This window comes from Ranitomeya imitator, chromosome 4, assembly GCF_032444005.1.
Source record: "Ranitomeya imitator isolate aRanImi1 chromosome 4, aRanImi1.pri, whole genome shotgun sequence".
Lineage (NCBI taxonomy): Eukaryota > Metazoa > Chordata > Amphibia > Anura > Dendrobatidae > Ranitomeya > Ranitomeya imitator.
Window position 1 is genome coordinate 533,408,923 of NC_091285.1, and position 23,854 is coordinate 533,432,776.

Consider the following 23,854-nt stretch of genomic DNA (forward strand, 5'->3'; position numbering starts at 1 on the left):
AACATTAATCTGTTTTTAAATAACTGATCTCTGCTGGATTCAGTAAGCAAAAAACAGATCCATTACCAACTAAAGAAAAGTGGATTGCTGATTAACAGATCCGTTTTCCATAGACTTCAATGTTAAAAAAACTGAGTAATGGACAACATTTTTAAAAACTCATGTGCTGTAGGCAAACAAGTTGCACAGTATTCATCTACCAGCTTATTGCCTGGGGGTTGAAGCGGTTGCTTCCAGTCTCCAGTTTCATAGGATGTCTTCTCCCAAGCCTTCACATGTGCCCTGCACCAAGGACCTGGTGCTTGTACAGTACCTTGCCCTACACAGAATTTATTAACACTAGGACTACTGGACTCGTGAACCCTGACTAGAACTACTGCAAATAAGTAGTCAAAATGACTATACCAGTAGTCCTAGTGTTAAACAGCATTAGCCTTGGATGCAGCGCTGCAGAGACTAAAGCGTGTGCATTGCATTGCTGAAGCCCATGCCCACAACACAGATATGCACTACATGGAGGTTAATGATTTCTCCTTGATGTACGTTCAGCAACAAAAATGAAAACTATTAATACATTCCCATTCGAGAGTATTTCGGCTCGAAGAAGTTATCACCTATCCATAGGATTGCTGACTCCTTCAAAATCAGTGGGGTCTGACTCTGACCTATAGAACCCCACCAATCAACTAAATGGGACACGTTTATTTCCATTAGAAAGGAATAGCATGGCGGTAGTGCACATGCTGGACCGCCAGCCCATTCATTCTCTATGGGACTATAAGAGTTTCCCATAAGAAATGAATGGAGAGGGGTTGAGCATGTGCATGGGCACTTAGTTCTAAAAGAGCCCGATTCTGGCAATGGAAGTTATCACCTATCCATTAGATCAGGGGTGGGGAATTTTTTTTTCTGCCAAGGGCCATTTGGATATTTATACCATCCTTCGGGGGCCGTACAAACTCCGCCCACAAAGTGCATCCTGACTGTGGCACTGGTGTCAGGACGTAATCTTTCATTGCATGCCCTTCACTGTTTAGTAGAGAACACTGCGTGTGTGTGCTAACAGAGCAAGAAGAAATTAATGAACTGACGGCAATCAAAATACACCTCCCTGCCCAAGAATGCGGACCCTGAGAATCTGCCCGGGGGCCTGATAAAAGGTCATCGAGGGCAGTAGATGGCCCTGGGTCCTTAGGTTCCCCACCCCTGCATTAGATAGTTGATAACTTCTTCCAACCACAATAACCCTTTAACCCTGCTGTTCTGTTGGTCAAAAATGACCGACTTTGAACTTCAATATTCTTTAAAATATTCAAGATGCGGCTCTGAAACCCGTGGCCGACCGACCCATCCTCATTTAAGTCAATCAACCACAAGTTTCAGAACCGCATCTTGAACACCCCAAAAAATACCAAAGTTCAAAATAGGTCTCCCCAGACCGAACAGAACAGCAGGGTTAAGGTCTCTAACACATCCATGTTTCCAGTACATGTGGTAGGCATGAATTCCACCTGTACCCACTATAATATATAGGGCTGCTCACGTGTCCATATTTTTCACAGACTGTGCGTCCATGCAAATGACAAGGAGACGTGCGTTTTTTTTTACTGGCAGCACAGATGACAAGGACCAATACAAGCCTATGGGCATGTGTAAAACACGTAGAGCACAGGGATGACATATGTGTACGGTCTGCATTTAACATTGCAACGAATAGGAAAAGCTTTATAATGCATTTCTTATTTTATCCATACCGGAAAAAAACACTGATGACCACACTGATGGTGAAAACGGACAAACGGATGACACACTGATGGTAAAAAAAAAACTGATGACACATGCACCTGTGTCCTACATACAGCCTACGTGCACCTTTGCCCTACCTACACAATACGTGCATCTGTGCCCTACATACATCAAATGTGCAGCTGTGCCCTACGTACACTTGTGACCTACATGCAGCCTGCCCGCTATGAGCACCTGTGCCCTACATACAGCCTACACCCTACGTGCACCTGTGCCTTACAGACAGCCTACACCCTAAGTGTAGCTGTGCCCTACATACAGCCTACACTTACATACAGCCTACACCATACGTACACCTGTGCCTCACATACAGCCTACACCCTACGTGCACCTGTGCCCTACATACAGCCTACACCTTACGTGCACCTGTACCCTACAGACTACCTACACCCTGTGTGCACCTGTGCCCTACATACAGCCTATACCCTACGTGCACCTGTGCCCTACATACAGCCTACACCCTAAGTGCAGCTGTGCCCTACATACAGCCTACACCTTACCTGCACCTGTGCCCTACAGAGAGCCTATATCCTACGTGCACCTGTGCCCTACAATCAGCCTACACCTTACCTGCACCTGTGCCCAACAGAGAGCCTATACCCTACGTGTACCTGTGCCCTACAGACAGCCTACACTCTACACCATACGTGCAGCTGTGCCCTACATACAGCCTACACCCTACGTGCACCTGTGCCCTACAGACAGCCTACACCCTACGTGAAGCTGTGCCCTACATACAGCCTACACCCTACGTGCACCTGTGCCCTACAGACAGCCTACACCCTACGTGCAGCTGTGCCCTACATACAGCCTACTCCCTACGTGCACCTGTGCCCTACAGACAGCCTACACCCTACGTGCACCTGTGCCCTACAGACAGCCTACACCCTACTTGCACCTTTGCCCTAGATACAGCCTACACCTTATGTGCACCTGTGCCCTACATGCAGCCTACACCTTATGTGCACCTGTGCCCTACATACAGCCTACACCCTGCGTGCACCTGTGCCCTACATGCAGCCTACACCTTATGTGCACCTGTGCCCTACATGCAGCCTACAGCCTGTGTGCACCTGTGCCCTACATGCAGCCTACACCTTATGTGCACCTGTGCCCTACATGCAGCCTACACCTTATGTGCACCTGTGCCCTACATACAGCCTACACCCTGCATGCACCTGAGCCCTACATACAGCATACACCCTATGTGCACCTGTGCCCTACATACAGCCTACACCTTATGTGCACCTGTGCCCTACATACAGCCTACACCCTGCATGCACCTGAGCCCTACATACAGCATACACCCTATGTGCACCTGTGCCCTACATGCAGCCTACACCCTGCGTGCACCTGTGCCCTACATACAGCCTACACACTGCCTGCACCTGTGCCCTACATACAGCCTACACCTTATGTGCACCTGTGCCCTACATACAGCCTACACCTTATGTGCACCTGTGCCCTACATACAGCCTACACCTTATGTGCACCTGTGCCCTACATACAGCCTACACCCTGCGTGCACCTGAGCCCTACATACAGCATACACCCTATGTGCACCTGTGCCCTACATACAGCCTACACCTTATGTGCACCTGTGCCCTACATACAGTCTACACCCTGCGTGCACCTGTGCCCTACATACAGCCTACACACTGCCTGCACCTGTGCCCTACATGCAGCCTACACCCTGCGTGCACCTGTGCCCTACATACAGCCTACACCCTATGGGCACCTGTGCCCTACATACAGCCTACACCCTGCCTGCACCTGTGCCCTACATACAGCCTACACCCTGCCTGCACCTGTGCCCTACATACAGCCTACACCCTATGGGCACCTGTGCCCTACATATAGTCTACACCCTGCGTGCACCTGTGCCCTACATACAGCCTACACCCTATGGGCACCTGTGCCCTACATACAGCCTACACCCTGCCTGCACCTGTGCCCTACATACAGCCTACACCCTGCCTGCACCTGTGCCCTACATACAGCCTACACCTTGTGTGCACCTGTGCCCTACATATAGTCTACACCCTGCGTGCACCTGTGCCCTACATACAGCCTACACCCTATGGGCACCTGTGCCCTACATACAGCCTACACCCTGCCTGCACTTGTGCCCTACATACAGCCTACACCCTGCCTGCACCTGTGCCCTACAGACAGCCTACACCCTGCCTGCACCTGTGCCCTACAGACAGCCTACACCCTATGGGCACCTGTGCCCTACATATAGTCTACACCCTGCGTGCACCTGTGCCCTACATACAGCCTACACCCTATGGGCACCTGTGCCCTACATACAGCCTACACCCTGCGTACACCTGTGCCCTACATACAGCCTACACCCTATGGGCACCTGTGCCCTACATACAGCCTACACCCTGCCTGCACCTGAGCCCTACATACAGCCTACACCCTATGGGCACCTGTGCCCTACATACAGCCTACACCCTGCGTGCACCTGTGCCCTACATACAGCCTACACCCTATGGGCACCTGTGCCCTACATACAGCCTACACCTTATGTGCACCTGTACCCTACAGACTACCTACACCCTGCCTGCACCTGTGCCCTACATACAGCCTACACCCTGCCTGCACCTGTGCCCTACATACAGCCTACACCCTATGGGCACCTGTGCCCTACATACAGCCTACACCCTGCGTGCACCTGTGCCCTACATACAGCCTACACCCTATGGGCACCTGTGCCCTACATACAGCCTACACCCTGCGTGCACCTGTGCCCTACATACAGCCTACACCCGTGCCTACATACAGCCTACACCCTGCCTGCACCTGTGCCCTACATACAGCCTACACCCTATGGGCACCTGTGCCCTACATACAGCCTACACCCTATGGGCACCTGTGCCCTACATACAGCCTACACCCTGCCTGCACCTGTGCCCTACATACAGCCTACACCCTGCCTGCACCTGTGCCCTACATAGATGATCATTTGCTCCTCACCTACTGCTCCCAGGGTCACCAGTACCAGGCTCCTGTGCCTGCACTTTGCGCCGCTTATTTCTCGTAACCTTAGTAACCAAAAACAGGAAGCGCCTGGTGAACAGTCCCGGAAATAGAACTGGGCTCCGCTCCATGGCGCTGTTTCTGTTCTATACCGCTGCCTTTACCGAGTGTGGGGTCAGTAGCTGCGTTGTTCTGGAGCATGTGGTGGTTGCACATTATGTGCCGTTTTCCCCGGTCTGGGTCGGTGAGACGACGGAACCTTCCCTCTGTGTCTGGCACTTTCAGGCGGAGCAGAAAGCAGGCGGGCCGTCACGTGACCAGGCACTTGTCAGTCACTTGCTGGCGGCAATGAACAGGTGGTAGGAGGAGACCCTGCCGGAGCCGGACCACCAGTCTGTGGCATGAGGTGGGTGTCATGTCCGGACCCGGAGATTTCAGGTTACGTTATGTTTTGGTAATAATTGTTTTGTGTAAAGCTGTAGTGGAAGGATTTCCTGAGGAGCCTGTGTCTGTACCCCCGTGTAACAGCGCACTGTACATTATTGGTGGTCCAGCAATGGCTGCATACAGGTTGTACCTGACTCCTTACATTCCTGCAGGTACACAAAATGGAGGTGGAGCTGGGCCCCCATATGTGTTCGGCCATCTTAGGCTACGTTCACATTTGCGTTGTTTTGTGTTGCGTTAACAACGCACAACGCATGCAAAAACGCATTGTTTTGTGACGCATGCGTCCATTTTTGGCATGATTTTAGACGCCAAAAAAATGCAACTTGCAGCGTCCTCTGCGCCATGACGCTTGCGCCAAAAATGACGCATGCGTCACAAAACGCAAGACAACGCATGTCCATGCGCCCCCATGTTAAATATAGGGACGCATGCGTCGCTGCGGCTGCACCCGACGCAACGCTAATGTGAACGTAGCCTTACGTGCCTGACGTCCACACTCCGCGTACGCCCGATAATATGGGGAGCGGCCGCAGTCTTCCTAAACTCAACAGCATCATGTAAATCTCTGAAGCTGATGAGTTTGGGTCCGGAGAGCCGGGTCTGGTCCCCGCACCACGAGGCGCACTCTGATTGTGAAGGTCAGGAGCAGAAGTGTATGTAGGCTTTCGTCTCTGGCGCGTCCCCATCCCCCCACCAGGACATATGTGATTTGCACACTCAGTCATGTGCCCACGAGCTCCTCTCTCTAAGGCCGGCTTCACACTTGCGAGTTTTACGGACGTAAGAGCGCAGAAACTACGTCCGTAAAACTCGCAAAAAATACGGCACAATTATTCTCTATGCCCCTGCTCCTATCTGCCGTATTTTACTGATCAGTATTATATGGCTTTCTACGGCCGTACAAAATCGCAGCATGCTGCGTTTGTCACCGTACTGCGCAAGAAATACGCCAATGAAAGTCTATGGAAGCGTGAAAAATACGGATTACACACGGACAAGCAGTGTGACTTGCGAGAAATACGCAGCGCTGTTAGAGAGAAAAGCCGGCAATTCAGTGCGGTGTACAGTAAAATCACACTGACAGCTTACAGTCCAATAGGTAGAATAAATGTGTACACATAGAATAGGTATATATAGATATATATATGTCAGTGAGACACATATATGTATATATATTAATATTTATTCCAGCGCTATACAGCTTGAAAGCCAGTAATTCAATTACCGGCTTTTTCTTTCTCCTTCCTAAAACCCGACATGATTTGAGACATGGTTTACATACAGTAAACCATGTCTTCTCTCCATGTTTTTTGCAGATTCCACACTACTAATGTCAGTAGTGTGTATCTGCAAAATTTGGCCGTTCTAGCTCTTAAAATAAAGGGTTAAATGGCGGAAAAAATTGGCGTGGGCTCCCGCGCAATTTTCTCCGCCAGAGTAGTAAAGCCAGTGACTGAGGGCAGATATTAATAGCCTGGAGAGGGTCCATGGTTATTGGCCCCCCCCTGGCTAAAAATATCTGCCCCCAGCCACCCCAGAAAAGGCACATCTGGAAGATGCGCCTATTCTGGCACTTGGCCACTCTCTTCCCATTCCCGTGTAGCGGTGGGATATGGGGTAATGAAGGGTTAATGCCACCTTGCTATTGTAAGGTGACATTAAGCCTAATTAATAATGGAGAGGCGTCAATTATGACACCTATCCATTATTAATCCAATTGTAGTAAAGGGTTAAATAAAACACAAATACATTATTTAAAATTATTTTAATGAAATACAGGTCCTTCTCAAAAAATTAGCATATAGTGTTAAATTTCATTATTTACCATAATGTAATGATTACAATTAAACTTTCATATATTATAGATTCATTATCAACCAACTGAAATTTGTCAGGTCTTTTATTGTTTTAATACTGATGATTTTGGCATACAACTCCTGATAACCCAAAAAACCTGTCTCAATAAATTAGCATATCAAGAAAAGGTTCTCTAAACGACCTATTACCCTAATCTTCTGAATCAACTAATTAACTCTAAACACATGCAAAAGATACCTGAGGCTTTTATAAACTCCCTGCCTGGTTCATTACTCAAAACCCCCATCATGGGTAAGACAAGCGACCTGACAGATGTCAAGAAGGCCATCATTGACACCCTCAAGCAAGAGGGTAAGACCCAGAAAGAAATTTCTCAACAAATAGGCTGTTCCCAGAGTGCTGTATCAAGGCACCTCAATGGTAAGTCTGTTGGAAGGAAACAATGTGGCAGAAAACGCTGTACAACGAGAAGAGGAGACCGGACCCTGAGGAAGATTGTGGAGAAGGACCGATTCCAGACCTTGGGGAACCTGAGGAAGCAGTGGACTGAGTCTGGTGTGGAAACATCCAGAGCCACGGTGCACAGGCGTGTGCAGGAAATGGGCTACAGGTGCCGCATTCCCCAGGTAAAGCCACTTTTGAACCATAAACAGCGGCAGAGGCGCCTGACCTGGGCTACAGAGAAGCAGCACTGGACTGTTGCTAAGTGGTCCCAAGTACTTTTTTCTGATGAAAGCAAATTTTGCATGTCATTCGGAAATCAAGGTGCCAGAGTCTGGAGGAAGACTGGGGAGAAGGAAATGCCAAAATGCCTGAAGTCCAGTGTCAAGTACCCACAGTCAGTGATGGTGTGGGGTGCCATGTCAGCTGCTGGTGTTGGTCCACTGTGTTTCATCAAGGGCAGGGTCAATGCAGCTAGCTATCAGGAGATTTTGGAGCACTTCATGCTTCCATCGGCTGAAATGCTTTATGGAGATGAAGATTTCATTTTTCAGCACGACCTGGCACCTGCTCACAGTGCCAAAACCACTGGTAAATGGTTTACTGACCATGGTATTACTGTGCTCAATTGGCCTGCCAACTCTCCTGACCTGAACCCCATAGAGAATCTGTGGGATATTGTGAAGAGAAATTTGAGAGACGCAAGACCCAACACTCTGGATGAGCTTAAGGCCGCTATTGAAGCATCCTGGGCCTCCATAACATCTCAGCAGTGTCACAGGCTGATTGCCTCCATGCCACGCCGCATTGAAGCAGTCATTTCTGCCAAAGGATTCCCGACCAAGTATTGAGTGCATAACTGAACATTATTATTTGTTGTTTTTTTTGTTTGTAATTAAAAAACACTTTTATTTGATTGGATGGGTGAAATATGCTAATTTATTGAGACAGGTTTTTTGGGTTATCAGGAGTTGTATGCCAAAATCATCAGTATTGAAACAATAAAAGACCTGACAAATTTCAGTTGGTGGATAATGAATCTATAATATATGAAAGTTTAATTGTAATCATTACATTATGGTAAATAATGAAATTTAACACTATATGCTAACTTTTTGAGAAGGACCTGTAAAAACAATGGTTGTTGGAGTATTTTATTCTACGCCCAATCCAGTCACTGAAGACCCTCGTTCTGTGAAAGAAAAAACATAATAAACCAACAATATACTTACCCTCCGCAGATCTGTAACGTCCAACGATGTAAATCCTTCTGAAGGGGTTAAAACATTTTGCAGCAAGGAGCTTTGCTAATGCAATGCTACTCCTCGCTGCAAAACCCCGGGGAATGAGTCTAAATATAGATCAATGAGCTATATTTAGCTTCATTTGCGGTGAGGCGCCCTCTGCTGGATGTTCATAGATCGTGGGAACTTTCCTAGAAAGCTCCCAGGCTTCTAGGAAAGTTCCCACGATCTATGAACATCCAGCAGAGGGCGCTTCACCGCAAATGAAGCTAAATATAGCTCATTGATCTATATTTAGACTCATTCCCCAGGGTTTTGCAGCGAGGAGTAGCATTGCATTAGCAAAGCTCCTTGCTGCAAAATGTTTTAACCCCTTCAGAAGGATTTACATCGTTGGACGTTACAGATCTGCGGAGGGTAAGTATATTGTTGGTTTATTATGTTTTTTCTTTCACAGAACGAGGGTCTTCAGTGACTGGATTGGGCGTAGAATAAAATACTCCAACAACCATTGTTTTTATTTCATTAAAATAATTTTAAATAATGTGTTTGTGTTTTATTTAACCCTTTACTACAATTGGATTAATAATGGATAGGTGTCATAATTGACGCCTCTCCATTATTAATTAGGCTTAATGTCACCTTACAATAGCAAGGTGGCATTAACCCTTCATTACCCCATATCCCACCGCTACACGGGAATGGGAAGAGAGTGGCCAAGTGCCAGAATAGGCGCATCTTCCAGATGTGCCTTTTCTGGGGTGGCTGGGGGCAGATATTTTTAGCCAGGGGGGGCCAATAACCATGGACCCTCTCCAGGCTATTAATATCTGCCCTCAGTCACTGGCTTTACTACTCTGGCGGAGAAAATTGCGCGGGAGCCCACGCCAATTTTTTCCGCCATTTAACCCTTTATTTTAAGAGCTAGAACGGCCAAATTTTGCAGATACACTCTACTGACATTAGTAGTGTGGAATCTGCAAAAAAAATGGAGAGAAGACATGGTTTACTGTATGTAAACCATGTCTCAAATCATGTCGGGTTTTAGGAAGGAGAAAGAAAAAGCCGGTAATTGAATTACCGGCTTTCAAGCTGTATAGCGCTGGAATAAATATTAATATATATACATATATGTGTCTAATGACATATATATATATATATATATATATATATATATATATATATATATATATATATATATATATATATATATATATATATATACAGACAGACAGTATATATATACTTTTTTTCTTTTTGGGACACATGGATCATTTCTATAGCGGTATGTTGGTTTTGCAAGCCTGCGAGAAAAACACGCATTACGGCTGCCATACGGATTACATACGGAGGATGCCATGCGCAAAAAACGCTGACACACCCTGCCTACGGAGGAGCTACGGACCACTATTTTCGGGACATTTCAGCGTATTACGGCCGTAATATACGGACCGTATTTTCATACGCTGAGTGTGAAGCCGGCCTAACGCTCAATGTTCAGTGAAAAACTGAGAGAAGCAGAAGAGAAGCTCGTTGTCACAGGACCACAAGTATGAAAGTCGCATGTGAGTGAAGTGTCCATGTGACGACTGCTGGAACCTGCAGAGCTGAATCCTGACATCGCAGCTACTGAATTCTCACAACGAATGCACTGCACACTTTTAGGATTCTCCCTTGCCGGTGGACAGTCATGTCAGCACAAGCATGTGATTTGTATACTTCTGACCACATTCCGACTAGACGTTCCCGGCCTCGCTCAGTTGATTTTCATTGAGCGAGGCCACACATATCTAGTCAGCACGTGACCGCATGTATGTAAATCGCCGGCACGAGAGAATTCTGACAGCATGCAGGGCGCACTGTGAGAAGTCAGAAGTCTGCAGTCACAAAGAATGACTGCAGACTCATCACAAACCTGGACATTCCCTTTAACCCCTTTCTGACATCGGACGTACTATCCCGTCGAGGTTGGGTGGGCCCCTATGACCACGGACGGGATAGTACGTCCAGCGCGATCGGCGGCGCTCACGGGGGGAGCGCGGCCGGGTGTCAGCTGTCTATCGCAGCTGACATCCGGCACTATGTGCCAGGAGCGGTCACGGACCGCCCCTGGCACATTAACCCCCGGCACACCGCGATCAAACATGATCGCGATGTGCCGGCGGTGCAGGGAAGCATCGAGCAGGGAGGGGGCTCCCTGCGGGCTTCCCTGAGCCCCCCGCAGCAACGCGATGTGATTGCGTTGCTGCGAGGGTCTTACCTCCGTCCCTGCCTGCTCCAGACCCGGATCCAAGATGGCCGCGGATCCGGGTCCTGCATGGAGGGAGGTGGCTTCACAGAGCCTGCTCAGAGTAGGCACTGTGAAGCAGCCTGCACTGCTCTCAGATCGGTGATCTGACAGAGTGCTGTGCAAACTGTCAGATCACCGATCTGTGATGTCCCCCCCTGGGACAATGTAAATAAGTAAAAAAAAAAAATTTCAAAATGTGTAAAAAAAAAAAAAAAAATATTCCTAAATAATGGAAAAAAATATATATATATTATTCCCATAAATACATTTCTTTATCTAAATAAAAAAAAACAATAAAAGTACACATATTTAGTATCGCCGCGTCCGTAATGGCCCGACCTATAAAACTGGCCCACTGCTTAACCCCTTCAGTAAACACCGTAAGAAAAAAAAAGAGGCAAAAAACAACGCTTTATTATCATACCGCCGAACAAAAAGTGGAATAACACGCGATCAAAAAGACGGATATAAATAACCATGGTACCGCTGAAAACTTCATCTTGTCCCGCAAAAAACGAGCCGCCATACAGCATCATCAGCAAAAAAATAAAAGTTATAGTCCTGAGAATAAAGCAATGCAAAAATAATAATTTTTCCTATAAAATAGTTTTTATCGTATAAAAGCGCCAAAACATAAAAAAAATGATAGAAATGAGGTATCGCTGTAATCGTACTGACCCGAAGAATAAAACTGCTTTATCAATTTTACCAAACGCGGAACGGTATAAACGCCTCCCCCAAAAGAAATTCATGAATAGCTGGTTTTTGGTCATTCTGCCTCACAAAAATCAGAATAAAAAGCGATCAAAAAATGTAACGTGCCCGAAAATGTTACCAATAAAAACGTCAACTCGTCCCGCAAAAAACAAGACCTCACATGACTCTGTGAACCAAAATATGGAGAAATTATAGCTCTCAAAATGTGGTAACGCCAAAAATATTTTTTGCAATAAAAAGCGTCTTTCAGTGTGTGACGGCTGCCAATCGTAAAAATCCGCTAAAAAACCTGCTATAAAAGTAAATCAAACCCCCCTTCATCACCCCCTTAGTTAGGGAAAAATTAAAAAAATGTATTTATTTCCATTTTTCCATTAGGGCTAGGGTTAGGGCTACAGTTTGGGTTGGGGCTAAAGTTAGGGTTGGGGCTAAAGTTACAGTTAGGGTTTAGATTACATTTACAGTTGGGAATAGGGTTGGGATTAGGGTTAGGGGTGTGTCAGGGTTAGAGGTGTGGTTAGGGTTACTGTTGGGATTAGGGTTAGGGGTGTGTTTGGATTAGGGTTTCAGTTATAATTGGGGGGTTTCCACTGTTTAGGCACATCAGGGGCTCTCCAAACGCGACATGGCGTCCGATCTCAATTCCAGCCAATTCTGCGTTGAAAAAGTAAAACAGTGCTTCTTCCCTTCCGAGCTCTCCCGTGTGCCCAAACAGGGGTTTACCCCAACATATGGGGTATCAGTGTACTCAGGACAAATAGGACAACAACTTTTGGGGGCCAATTTCTCCTGTTACCCTTGGGAAAATACAAAACTGGGGGCTAAAAAATAATTTTTGTGGGGGAAAAAAAAAGATTTTTTATTTTCACGGCTCTGCGTTACAAACTGTAGTGAAACACTTGGGGGTTCAAAGCTCTCACAACACATCTAGATGAGTTCCTTAGGGGGTCTAGTTTCCAAAATGGTGTCACTTGTGGGGGGTTTCTACTGTTTCGGTACATTAGGGGCTCTGCAAATGCAATGTGACACCTGCAGACCATTCCACCTAAGTCTGCATTCCAAATGGAGCTCCTTCCCTTCTGAGCCCTCCCATGCGCCCAAACAGTGGTTCCCCCCCACATATGGGGTATCAGCGCACTCATGACAAATTGGTCAACAAATTTTGGGGTCCAATTTCTTCTCTTACCCTTGGGAAAATAAAAAATTGGGGGCGAAAAGATAATTTTTGTGAAAAAATATGATTTTTTATTTTTACGGTTCTACATTATAAACTTCTGTGAAGCACTTGGTGGGTCAAAGTGCTCACCACACCTCTAGATAAGTTCCTTAGGGGGTCTACTTTCCAAAATGGTGTCACTTGTGGGGGTTTCAATGTTTAGGCACATCAGGGGCTCTCCAAACGCAACATGGCGTCCCATCTCAATTCCTGTCAATTTTGCATTGAAAAGTCAAACGGCGCTCCTTCGCTTCCGAGCTCTGCCATGCGCCCAAACAGTGGTTTACCCCCACATGTGGGGTATTGGCGTACTCAGGACAAATTGTACAACAATGTTTGGGGTCCATTTTCTCCTGTTACCCTTGGTAAAATAAAACAAATTGGAGCTGAATTAAATTTTTTGTGAAAAAAAAGTTAAATGTTCATTTTTATTTAAACATTCAAAAAATTCCTGTGAAGCACCAGAAGGGTTAATAAACTTCTTGAATATGGTTTTGAGCACCTTGAGGGGTGTAGTTTTTAGAATGGTGTCACACTTGGGTATTTTCTGTCATATAGACCCCTCAAAATGGCTTCAAATGAGATGTGGTCCCTAAAAAAAAAAAATGGTGTTGTAGAAATGAGAAATTGCTGGTCAACTTTTAACCCTTATAACTCCCTAACAAAAAAAAATGTTGGTTCCAAAATTGTGCTGATGTAAAGTAGACATGTGGGAAATGTTACTTATTAAGTATTTTGTGTGACATATCTCTGTGATTTAATTGCATAAAAATTCAAAGTTGGAAAATTGCGAAATTTTCATAATTTTCGCCAAATTTCCGTTTTTTTCACAAATAAACGCAGGTACTATCAAAGAATTTTTACCATTGTCATGAAGTACAATATGTCACGAGAAAACAATGTCAGAATCACTGGGATCCGTTGAAGCGTTCCAGAGTTATAACCTCACAAAGGGACAGTGGTCAGAACTGTAAAAATTGGCCCGGTCATTAACGTGCAAACCACCCTTGGGGGTAAAGGGGTTAATGCTCCTAACAAATAAAAATATGAGACTTAGCATCACAAATACCGTATATACTCGAGTATAAGCCGACCCGAGTATAAGCCGACCCCCCTAATTTTGCCACAAAAAACTGGGAAAACTTATTGACTCGAGTATAAGCCTAGGGTGGAAATGCAGCATTTACCGGTGAATTTCAAAAATAAAAATAGATCATTATTTCCCCATAGCTGTGCCATATAGTGCTCTGCACCGTTCATATTTCCCCATAGGTGTGAACCATATAGTGCTCTGCACCGTTCATTGTGCCCCCTAGCTGTGCCATATACGGTGCTCTGCACCGTTCATTGTGCCCCATAGATGTGCCATATACGGTGCTCTGCACCGTTCACTGTGCCCCATAGCTGTGCCATATACGGTGCTCTGCACCGTTCACTGTGCCCCATAGCTGTGCTGTGCCATATACGGTGCTCTGCACCGTTCACTGTGCCCCATAGCTGTGCTGTGCCATATACGGTGCTCTGCACCGTTCACTGTACCCCATAGCTGTGCTGTGCCATATACGGTGCTCTGCACCGTTCACTGTGCCCCATAGCTGTGCTGTGCCATATACGGTGCTCTGCACCGTTCACTGTACCCCATAGCTGTGCTGTGCCATATACGGTGCTCTGCACCGTTCACTGTGCCCCATAGCTGTGCTGTGCCATATACGGTGCTCTGCACCGTTCACTGTACCCCATAGCTGTGCTGTGCCATATACGGTGCTCTGCACCGTTCACTGTGCCCCATAGCTGTGCTGTGCCATATACGGTGCTCTGCACCGTTCACTGTGCCCCATAGCTGTGCTGTGCCATATACGGTGCTCTGCACCGTTCATTGTGCCCCATAGATGTGCCATATACGGTGCTCTGCACCGTTCACTGTGCCCCATAGCTGTGCCATATACGGTGCTCTGCACCGTTCACTGTGCCCCATAGCTGTGCTGTGCCATATACGGTGCTCTGCACCGTTCACTGTGCCCCATAGCTGTGCTGTGCCATATACGGTGCTCTGCACCGTTCACTGTACCCCATAGCTGTGCTGTGCCATATACGGTGCTCTGCACCGTTCACTGTGCCCCATAGCTGTGCTGTGCCATATACGGTGCTCTGCACCGTTCACTGTACCCCATAGCTGTGCTGTGCCATATACGGTGCTCTGCACCGTTCACTGTGCCCCATAGCTGTGCCATATACGGTGCTCTGCACCGTTCACTGTACCCCATAGCTGTGCTGTGCCATATACGGTGCTCTGCACCGTTCACTGTGCCCCATAGCTGTGCTGTGCCATATACGGTGCTCTGCACCGTTCACTGTGCCCCATAGCTGTGCTGTGCCATATACGGTGCTCTGCACCGTTCACTGTACCCCATAGCTGTGCTGTGCCATATACGGTGCTCTGCACCGTTCACTGTGCCCCATAGCTGTGCTGTGCCATATACGGTGCTCTGCACCGTTCACTGTACCCCATAGCTGTGCTGTGCCATATACGGTGCTCTGCACCGTTCACTGTGCCCCATAGCTGTGCTGTGCCATATACGGTGCTCTGCACCGTTCACTGTACCCCATAGCTGTGCTGTGCCATATACGGTGCTCTGCACCGTTCACTGTGCCCCATAGCTGTGCTGTGCCATATACGGTGCTCTGCACCGTTCACTGTGCCCCATAGCTGTGCTGTGCCATATACGGTGCTCTGCACCGTTCACTGTACCCCATAGCTGTGCTGTGCCATATACGGTGCTCTGCACCGTTCACTGTGCCCCATAGATGTTCCACATAAATTTGTGCTGCCGCAATAAAGAAAAAAAAACACATACTCACCTCCCTTGATTGCAGCTCCCGGCGTCTCGTTCCGGCGCCTCCATCTTCCCGGCGTCTCTGCTCTGACTGATCAGGCAGAGGGCGCCGCGCACACTGTATGCGTCATCGCGCCCTCTGCCTGAACAGTCAGAGAGCAGAGACGCCGGGAAGATGGAGGCGCCGGCCGGGAAGATGGAGCGACGCTCGGCGGCTGGAACGAGGACAGGTGAATATAACATACTCACCTAGTCCTGGCGATCCTCGCGCTGTCCCCTCCTGTCTTCGGTGCCGCAGCTTCTTTCTCTATCAGCGGTCACCGGCACCGCTGATTAGAGAAATGAATAAGCGGCTCCGCCCCTATGGGAGGTGGAGCCGCTTATTCATTTCTGTAATGAGCGGTCCCACGTGACCGCTGAAGAGAGGAAGAAACTGCAGCGCCGAAGCCCATGGGACGGCAGGGACAGCGCGAGGATCGCTGGGACTAGGTAAGTATACCTCAGCGCCCTCACCCCCTCACCCGCCGACCACACCGCTACCGTGACTCGAGTATAAGCCGAGGGGGGCACTTTCAGCCCAAAAATTTGGGCTGAAAATCTCGGCTTATACTCGAGTATATACGGTAATATTTATATCCAGGTACTTTATAGATGACGTCGTCTCTGGAGTCATTCTCCTTCTTTTCTTCATCTTGTCCAGATCCCATGATGAGTTTTCTTATCCACAGCCGTCTCTGCAGACCTCCATCTTCTCTGCTCTTTTGCAGAAAATTTCCATATGATGCCCTTAACCCCTTCATGACCTTGGGATTTTTCCGTTTTCGTTTTTCGCTCCCCTCCTTCCCACAGCCATAACTTTTTTATTTTTCCGTCAATTTGGCCATGTGAGGGCTTATTTTTTGCGGGACGAGTTGTACTTTTGAACGACATCATTGGTTTTAGCATGTCGTGTACTAGAAAACGGGAAAAAAATTCCAAGTGCGGTGAAATTGCAAAAAAAGTGCAATCCCACACTTGTTTTTTGTTTGGCTTGTTTGCTAGGTTCACTAAATGCTAAAACTGACCTGCCATTATGATTCTCCAGGTTATTACGAGTTCATAGACACCTAACATGACTAGGTTATTTTTTATCTAAGTGGTGAAAAAAAAATTCCAAACTTTGCTAAAAAAAAAAAAAATTGCGCCATTTTCCGATACTTGTAGCGTCTCCATTTTTCATGATCTGGGGTCGGTTGAGGGCTTATTTTTTGCGTGCTGAGATGACGTTTTTAATGATAGCATTTTGGTGCAGATACGTTCTTTTGATCACCCGTTATTGCATTTTAATGCAATGTCGCGGCGACCTAAAAAACGTAATTCTGGCGTTCCCAATTTTTTTCTCGCTACGCCGTTTAGCGATCAGGTTAATGCTTTTTTTTAATTGATAGATCGGGAGATTCTGAGCGCGGCGATACCAAATATGTGTAGATTTGATTTTTTTTTTTTTTTTTTAATTGATTTATTTTGTTTGGGGCGAAAGGGGGGTGATTTAAACTTTTATATTTTTTTTTTATTTTTTTCAAATTTTTTTTAACTTTTTTTTTTTTACTTTTGCCATGCTTCAATAGCCTAGAAGCAGGCACAACTCGATCGCCTCTGCTAGATAGCAGCGATCTGCTGATCGCTGCTATGTAGCAGAAATGGAGGTGTGCTGTGAGCGCCGACCACGGGGGGGCGCTCACAGCCACCGATGATCAGTAACCATAGAGGTCTCTAGGACCTCTATGGTTACCATCCTGACGCATCGCCGACCCCCGATCATGTGACGGGGGTCGGCGATGACTTCATTTCCGACCACCCCGCCGGAAGCGGTAGTTAAATGCCGCTGTCTGCGTTTGACAGCGGCATTTAACTAGTTAATAGGTGCGGGCAGATCGCGATTCTGCCCGCGCCTATTGCGGGCACATGTCAGCTGTTCAAAACAGCTGACATGTCCCGGCTTTGATGCGGGCTCACCGCGGAGCCCTGCATCAAAGCAGGGGGATCTGACCTCGGACATATTATCCCATCCGAGGTCAGAAAGGGGTTAAAGATAGAAGTGTCATTATAATGCTCCTGAATAAAAAATTGCCCCTCACTATATTGTCTGCACAAAATATGACCCCCACATTGTCCCACTTATGGTACATGCTCTTGACCTCTCCTTTCCTTACCAGCCCCCTCTTCACACGGCAGTCTCACACTGTGTCCCCACTATAGGGCTCAGTCTCTATACTGTACTCTCTCATCACACTCCCCCCTCCTTGGTATACTGTCCTGTCCTGGCTGTGCCCTTACACTTTCCCTCCATGCTACGCCCCCACTACTCAGTTTCTAGTCTGTGCCCACTCACTTTTCTCTCCCCATACTGTCTCCTCACACTATTCCCCTCCCTCCTCATAAAGTTTCCTCTCACATCCTTCTGTTCACCATACTGTCTCCTCATATATTTCCCCCGTCACTTTCTATACTGCCTGCTCACCTGACTTCCCATACTGTGTCTGCACACATCCCATCACCCTCACTCCCTGTACTCTGTCCACATACATTTTTCACATCGCTACTCACACTGCATATATTCCCCCATTCGCTCCTCATACTGTCTACACCCATTCCCCATACTGTTTCCTCAGACATGCCCCCATTACCCAGTACTGTTTCCTTAGACATGCCCCCAATCCCCTGTACTGTTTCCTCATACATGCCCCCCAATTCCCCCGTACTGTTTCCTCAGACATGCCCATCTCCCCCTTTGCTCTTCATTTTGTGTCCTCAAATCTCCCCCACACATTATATCCCATCTCCACTACAAATCTCCCCACACATATTAAATCCCCCATCTCCACTCCAAATCTTACCGCACACATAATGTCCTGATTTCTGCCCCCATAATATCCTGATTTCTGCCCCCATAATGTCCTCAGATTTCTCCCCCTATCCCCCCCATATGTTCCTCAGATTTCTCCACCACATGCAACTACACCCATCCAGCCCCCTGGCCTTGCTTCAGTCCTCACACACTATCAATTTACTCACCCTGCTCCCTCCCTATCCTTGTGTCTGCAGCCATATAGCGTCCCAACCATCCCTTCCTAGCCCTCTTAAATTTCCACCGTTAATCTTCGGTGTCTTCAGCTCCATTTCCCGCTGTCTGTGACCTGATCACGCTGCTAGCGCTTCACTGATGCGGAAGTGCTGGCAGTGGTCAGGGCTTAGATCAAGGGTACTAGCGTCTGAAGATGCTAGTACATCCTTGGGAACCGACTCACAGCACTTTTTTCTGAGCCGGCTGTCAATTTGATTGACTACAGTGTTAATATCATACCGTTCTGTATCTATAGATCTGTTGCAGACTTATAAGTAAGGTTAGATTTTAATGACCCCCTCCAGTCATATTCTCTACTGATCACCTACATCTTGCTAACAGGTTGTCTATTCTCAAAGATCTGAGCCACAGGAGTGAATTGCTTCACAATAACGATTTCTTACACTTTGAGGCCCCTGCTGTGCCAGAATCTCCCTCCCAGTGTACCACAGGGTTCCTTGCTGAGAGGATTGCAGCAATGTTTGATGACCTGTCCACAGTTTGCTGGTTAGGAAGCATGTCATTAAGTGCAGTTTAGCCATTAAAGGGAACCTTTCACCCCGAAAATCGCGGGTGAGGTAAGCCCCCGATGTTACCTGAAAGAGGAGAAAAAGACGTTATATTATACTCACCCAGGGGCGGTCCCGCTGCTGGTCAGGTCGGATGGGTGTCTCTGGTCCGCTGCGGCGCCTCCCATCTTCATTACAAGACGTCCTCTTCTGATCTTCAGCCACGGCTCCGGCGCAGGCGTACTTTGCTCTGCCCTCTTGAGGGCAGAGGATAGTACTGCAGTGCGCAGGCACCGGAAAGTTCAGAGGCCCGGCGCCTGCGCACTGCAGTACTTTGTCTGCCCTCAACAGGGCAGAGCAAAGTACGCCTGCGCCGGAGTCGTGGCTGAAGATCAGAAGAGGACGTCATGGAAAGAAGATGGGAGGCGCCGCAGCGGACCAGAGACGCCCATCCGACCTGACCAGCAGTGGGACCGCCCCTGGGTGAGTATAATATAACGTCTTTTTCTCCTCTTTCAGGTAACCTCGGGGGCTTATCTACAGCATTACAGAATGCTGTAGATAAGCCCCTGATGCCGGTGGGCTTACCTCACCCGCGATTTTCGGGGTGACAGGTTCCCTTTAAGAGTTTTCCAGGATTTCATAAAAATTGAAACTAGATGAGTAAAAACAAAAAAAAAAAAATACTCCACTACTGAACCATCACAATTCTTGCATAAATCGCTCTGTCACCCATCAGATTTCTGAGTGCTTCTTCTGATGGAGAGTGCATCGCAAGACCACTGCAGCCAATCAGTGTCCCTGATTAACTGTAGCCTTAACATTTTGTCCTAGTCAGAAGAAAGTATCAGTTCCAGGTTTGATGGAAAACAACGACTGACGACGATCAAATACAGTTATATGAAAAAGTTTGGGCACCCCTATTAATCTTAAGCTTAATGTTTTATAAAAATAGTTGTTTTTTTTTGGCAACAGCTATTTCAGTTTCATATATGTATCTAATAACTGTTGGACACAGTAATGTTTCTGCCTTGAAATGAGGTTCATTGTACTAACAGAAAATGTGCAATCTGCATTCAAACAAAATTTGACAGGTGCATAAGTATGGGCACCCCACCAGAAAAGTGACATTAATATTTAGTAGATCCTCCTTTTGCAAAAAATAGCCTCTAGTCGCTTCCTGTAGCTTTTCATGAGTTCTTGGATCCTGGATGAAGGTATTTTTTTTCCAAATAACTTTATTGGATTTTAACAATTAACGGGGCAGGAAGGAGGAAGGAATAGGGGGGATGAGGGGAGGGGGAGGGGGAGGGGGGCTGGAAGGAGTGGGGGAAGAGAAGGGAAAGAAAAGGGGAGAGAAGACACTTGAAGTAAGCGACAACAGGTAATCATATTTGTCAAATGTTTAAATAACGTTTGGAAGGTGAATAATCAAAATGCATGTGATCACAAAAGAAGGGTGGACAAGCTGGCCAGTCCTGCATTACAGACATTTTAAATCCAAGTCCGGAACATTTTGCGACAATTTCTGCTGTAAGTTACTACGGGAAAGCTTCTTCCCAACGAGCCCATTTTTTTGAGCATTTTTTGAGGCTGTCATTAGCTAGGGTGAATTTTTGCTCGTATGTTTTGTGGAGGGCAACACGATCTTTGATCTCTTGGAATGATGGAGGTTTAGGATTTTTCCAATTGTAGGCGATGACATTTTTGGTGACCAAAAGAATGTGAATGACCAACGCTTTGAGAGGAAAGTGAATGTCACTTAATCCCACAGAGAGCAATGCCATCTGAGGAGTCGAGATAAAATTTTTATCCAAAAGTACTCCAATCAGAGCAGAGATTTTAGACCAGAGTGTTTTGATTTTGGGACAGCTCCAGAAAATATGGAGCAAGTTGCCCCTCTGACCGCAAACCCTCCAACAATCTGGAGAGGTGTGACCCCCCTATCATGGACAGTCTTGCATGGGTGAGGTACCAGCGCGTAACTAGTTTGAAGTAGGACTCTTGTAACGCCATAGAGATGGAAGCCGAGTATGTGTGGACCAAGGCACTTTCCCATTCATCTGGGTCAATTATTATTTGGAGATCTTGCTCCCATTTCAGCATGGAAGGAGATTTCGCGAAGTCTGAGTCATGGTTGAACCAACTATAGATATATTTGTAGCTCCAGAAAATACTGTGGTCGGGGTTACAAATCAGATTTTGAGCCGCTTCAGAAAAGCTGGGCTTTTTTGATAAGAATTTTTTGCATTGATCCTTAATGATCAGGTACTCGCAAAACATGGAAGAGGGGATATTATAAGTGTTTTGAGGGAGTTAAAAAGTACAAAATTTTCTCCGTCAAAGATGTGGGATAGTTTTGTGATTTTGTAATCAGACCATTTGGGATTGACCAGTTTATTGTACGACTCGAAAATAAAATTTCACTTATCTGGGGATCAAGATCACCAAAAATATAGACTCACTCATTCCTACCAATCTTGACTGCCTAATCAAAGTTATCTCACTCGACCTGAACCACTTTGCAGGGAGGGATCTCTCCTGGTGGGGAAAGAACTTATCAGTTAAAACATTTATAATCCCTAAAATCTTATATATATTTAGGTCCATCCCCGTTCCTATACCAACATCTTATATAACTAACATTCAAACACTGATCAACAAGTTCTTATGGAATAATAAAAAAGCAAGAGTAGCTATTAGTACTCTATACAGAAATAAAGCGTCAGGGGGAATGGGCCTTCCCAATATTCTGGCCCACTACCATACAAATTTGATTAAACAGAGTTGCTCCTGGTGGTCTAAAACAGAATCCCCAGCCTGGCTAGAGATCGAATCATCTCTAAATCTGGATAGAGCTCCCAGAGAATTGATCCTTAACCAGCTAATGAACATAAAAAATTCAAGTAATAAATCCCACCCAATTTTTATTGCAATAAGTAATGCATGGTCTAAATTTGCTAGGCCCAAAAGAGGCACAGAAAGATTCGAGTCTCTGAACAATCTGGCTATCTCTTTTATTTTCGGATGAAGGTATTTTTGACCATTCCTCTTTACATAACAATTCCAGTTCAGTTAAGTTTGATGGTTGCCGAGCATGGACAGCCCTCTTCAAATGATCACACAGAAGTTCAATGATATTCAGGTCTGGAGACTGGGATGGCCATTCCAGAACAGTGTAATTGTTCCTCTGCATGAATGCCTGAGTAGATTTGGAGCGGTATTTTGGATCATTGTCTTGCTGAAAGATCCATCCCCTGCGTAACTTCAACTTTGTCACTAATTCATGAACATTATTGTCAAGAATCTGCTGATACTGAGAGGAATCCATGCGTCCCTGAACTTTAACAAGATTCCCGGTGCTGGCATTGGCCACACAGCCCCAAAGCATGATGGAACCTCCACCAAATTTTACTGTGGGTAGCAAGTGTTTTTCTTGGAATGCTTTGTTTCTCAGTCGCCCATGACAGCACTACCAGAGAGAGGGGATCCGCCCTTCAGGGACAGGAAACCTACAGGATAAAAGGGCGGTACCTCTCCCCTGCATCATTTTGGTTTCCTGTCCCTGATGGGGAACCTTCTCGGACGGTACCTGTCATGACCGACCGGAACGAAAAGACTACCTGGTGAAGATCCGGAGCCGGCCAGTCCGGGTTCTGGCAGCGGGGAGGCCCCTGCCACGGCTGGTCCAGTATCTGAAGCCGCCACGACTTCGAAGGGTCTGTAAGCGTGAGCGGGGGGAAGCGCCGCCGCCACTCCGGATAGGGGTTGGAGCGCTCCAGCACACTGCCGCAGGACGCCAGGGATTCCAAGATGGCGCCGCATCGGAAGTAGTGGAGGAATTTCCGGTTCGGGGGCAGTGAGATGAATGACTACACCAAGATGGCGCTGCCCCGGAACCGGAATCCTTCATTTCTGGGTCAACAGCTGCGTGCGCATGCGCAGTGACTGGAAAAGAAAAAAAAAAAAAAAGTAAGCGCTTCCTCCAAACAACGCAGCCACGAGGGGAGGGGATAAGCGCCATCCTTAAAAGAAGGAGCGCTTAGCAGAACCCTTGCTGCATGCTGTTCCAAAGGCCATGGAAGACAGCGATCAGCAGCTCCAGCCACCACCGCCGCCACCGCAGCAGCGCCATCGTCCACGCCAGAAGACAGATGGCCAAGGGAAGAAAACTTCTGCAAGCAACCGGAGTTCTCGATCCAGTAGCCATTCCACACAACGGAGTAAGGATTCCAGTGTGGTAAACCTGCGGCCGGCCACGGATCTTACGCCTCAGGATCCGACCCCTCCTCCAGAACCGGTACCTGTGGCTGCGTCAGATTGGTGAGTGATCTTCGTGAAAGCTCATTTTTTGTAATCGGGGTTCCCCTTCTCCCTTATCTTAGGCAAGGAAGAGAACGGGGAAGATGAAAAATAGGACCTGCCCCTTATGTGATAA

At 47.0% G+C, this 23,854-nt stretch overlaps 2 protein-coding genes across 4 annotated transcripts in view; one reads left to right on the top strand and one right to left on the bottom strand.

Annotated features, from left to right (window-relative positions):
* Nucleotides 1-5,088, bottom strand: part of WDR93 (WD repeat domain 93) — a 136,106-nt gene extending 131,018 nt beyond the window's left edge. The window contains exon 1 of one of the 2 annotated variants that reach the window (XM_069766206.1): nucleotides 4,792-5,088. The gene's annotated coding sequence lies outside the window, so the exon portion shown is untranslated. The remainder of the gene's footprint in view (nucleotides 1-4,791) is intronic. The other variant, XM_069766207.1, reaches the window with a different exon arrangement.
* Nucleotides 5,089-5,112: 24 nt separating this feature from the next.
* Nucleotides 5,113-23,854, top strand: part of PEX11A (peroxisomal biogenesis factor 11 alpha) — a 43,051-nt gene continuing 24,309 nt past the window's right edge. For both annotated transcript variants that reach the window (XM_069766208.1, XM_069766209.1), the window contains exon 1: nucleotides 5,113-5,200. The gene's annotated coding sequence lies outside the window, so the exon portion shown is untranslated. The remainder of the gene's footprint in view (nucleotides 5,201-23,854) is intronic.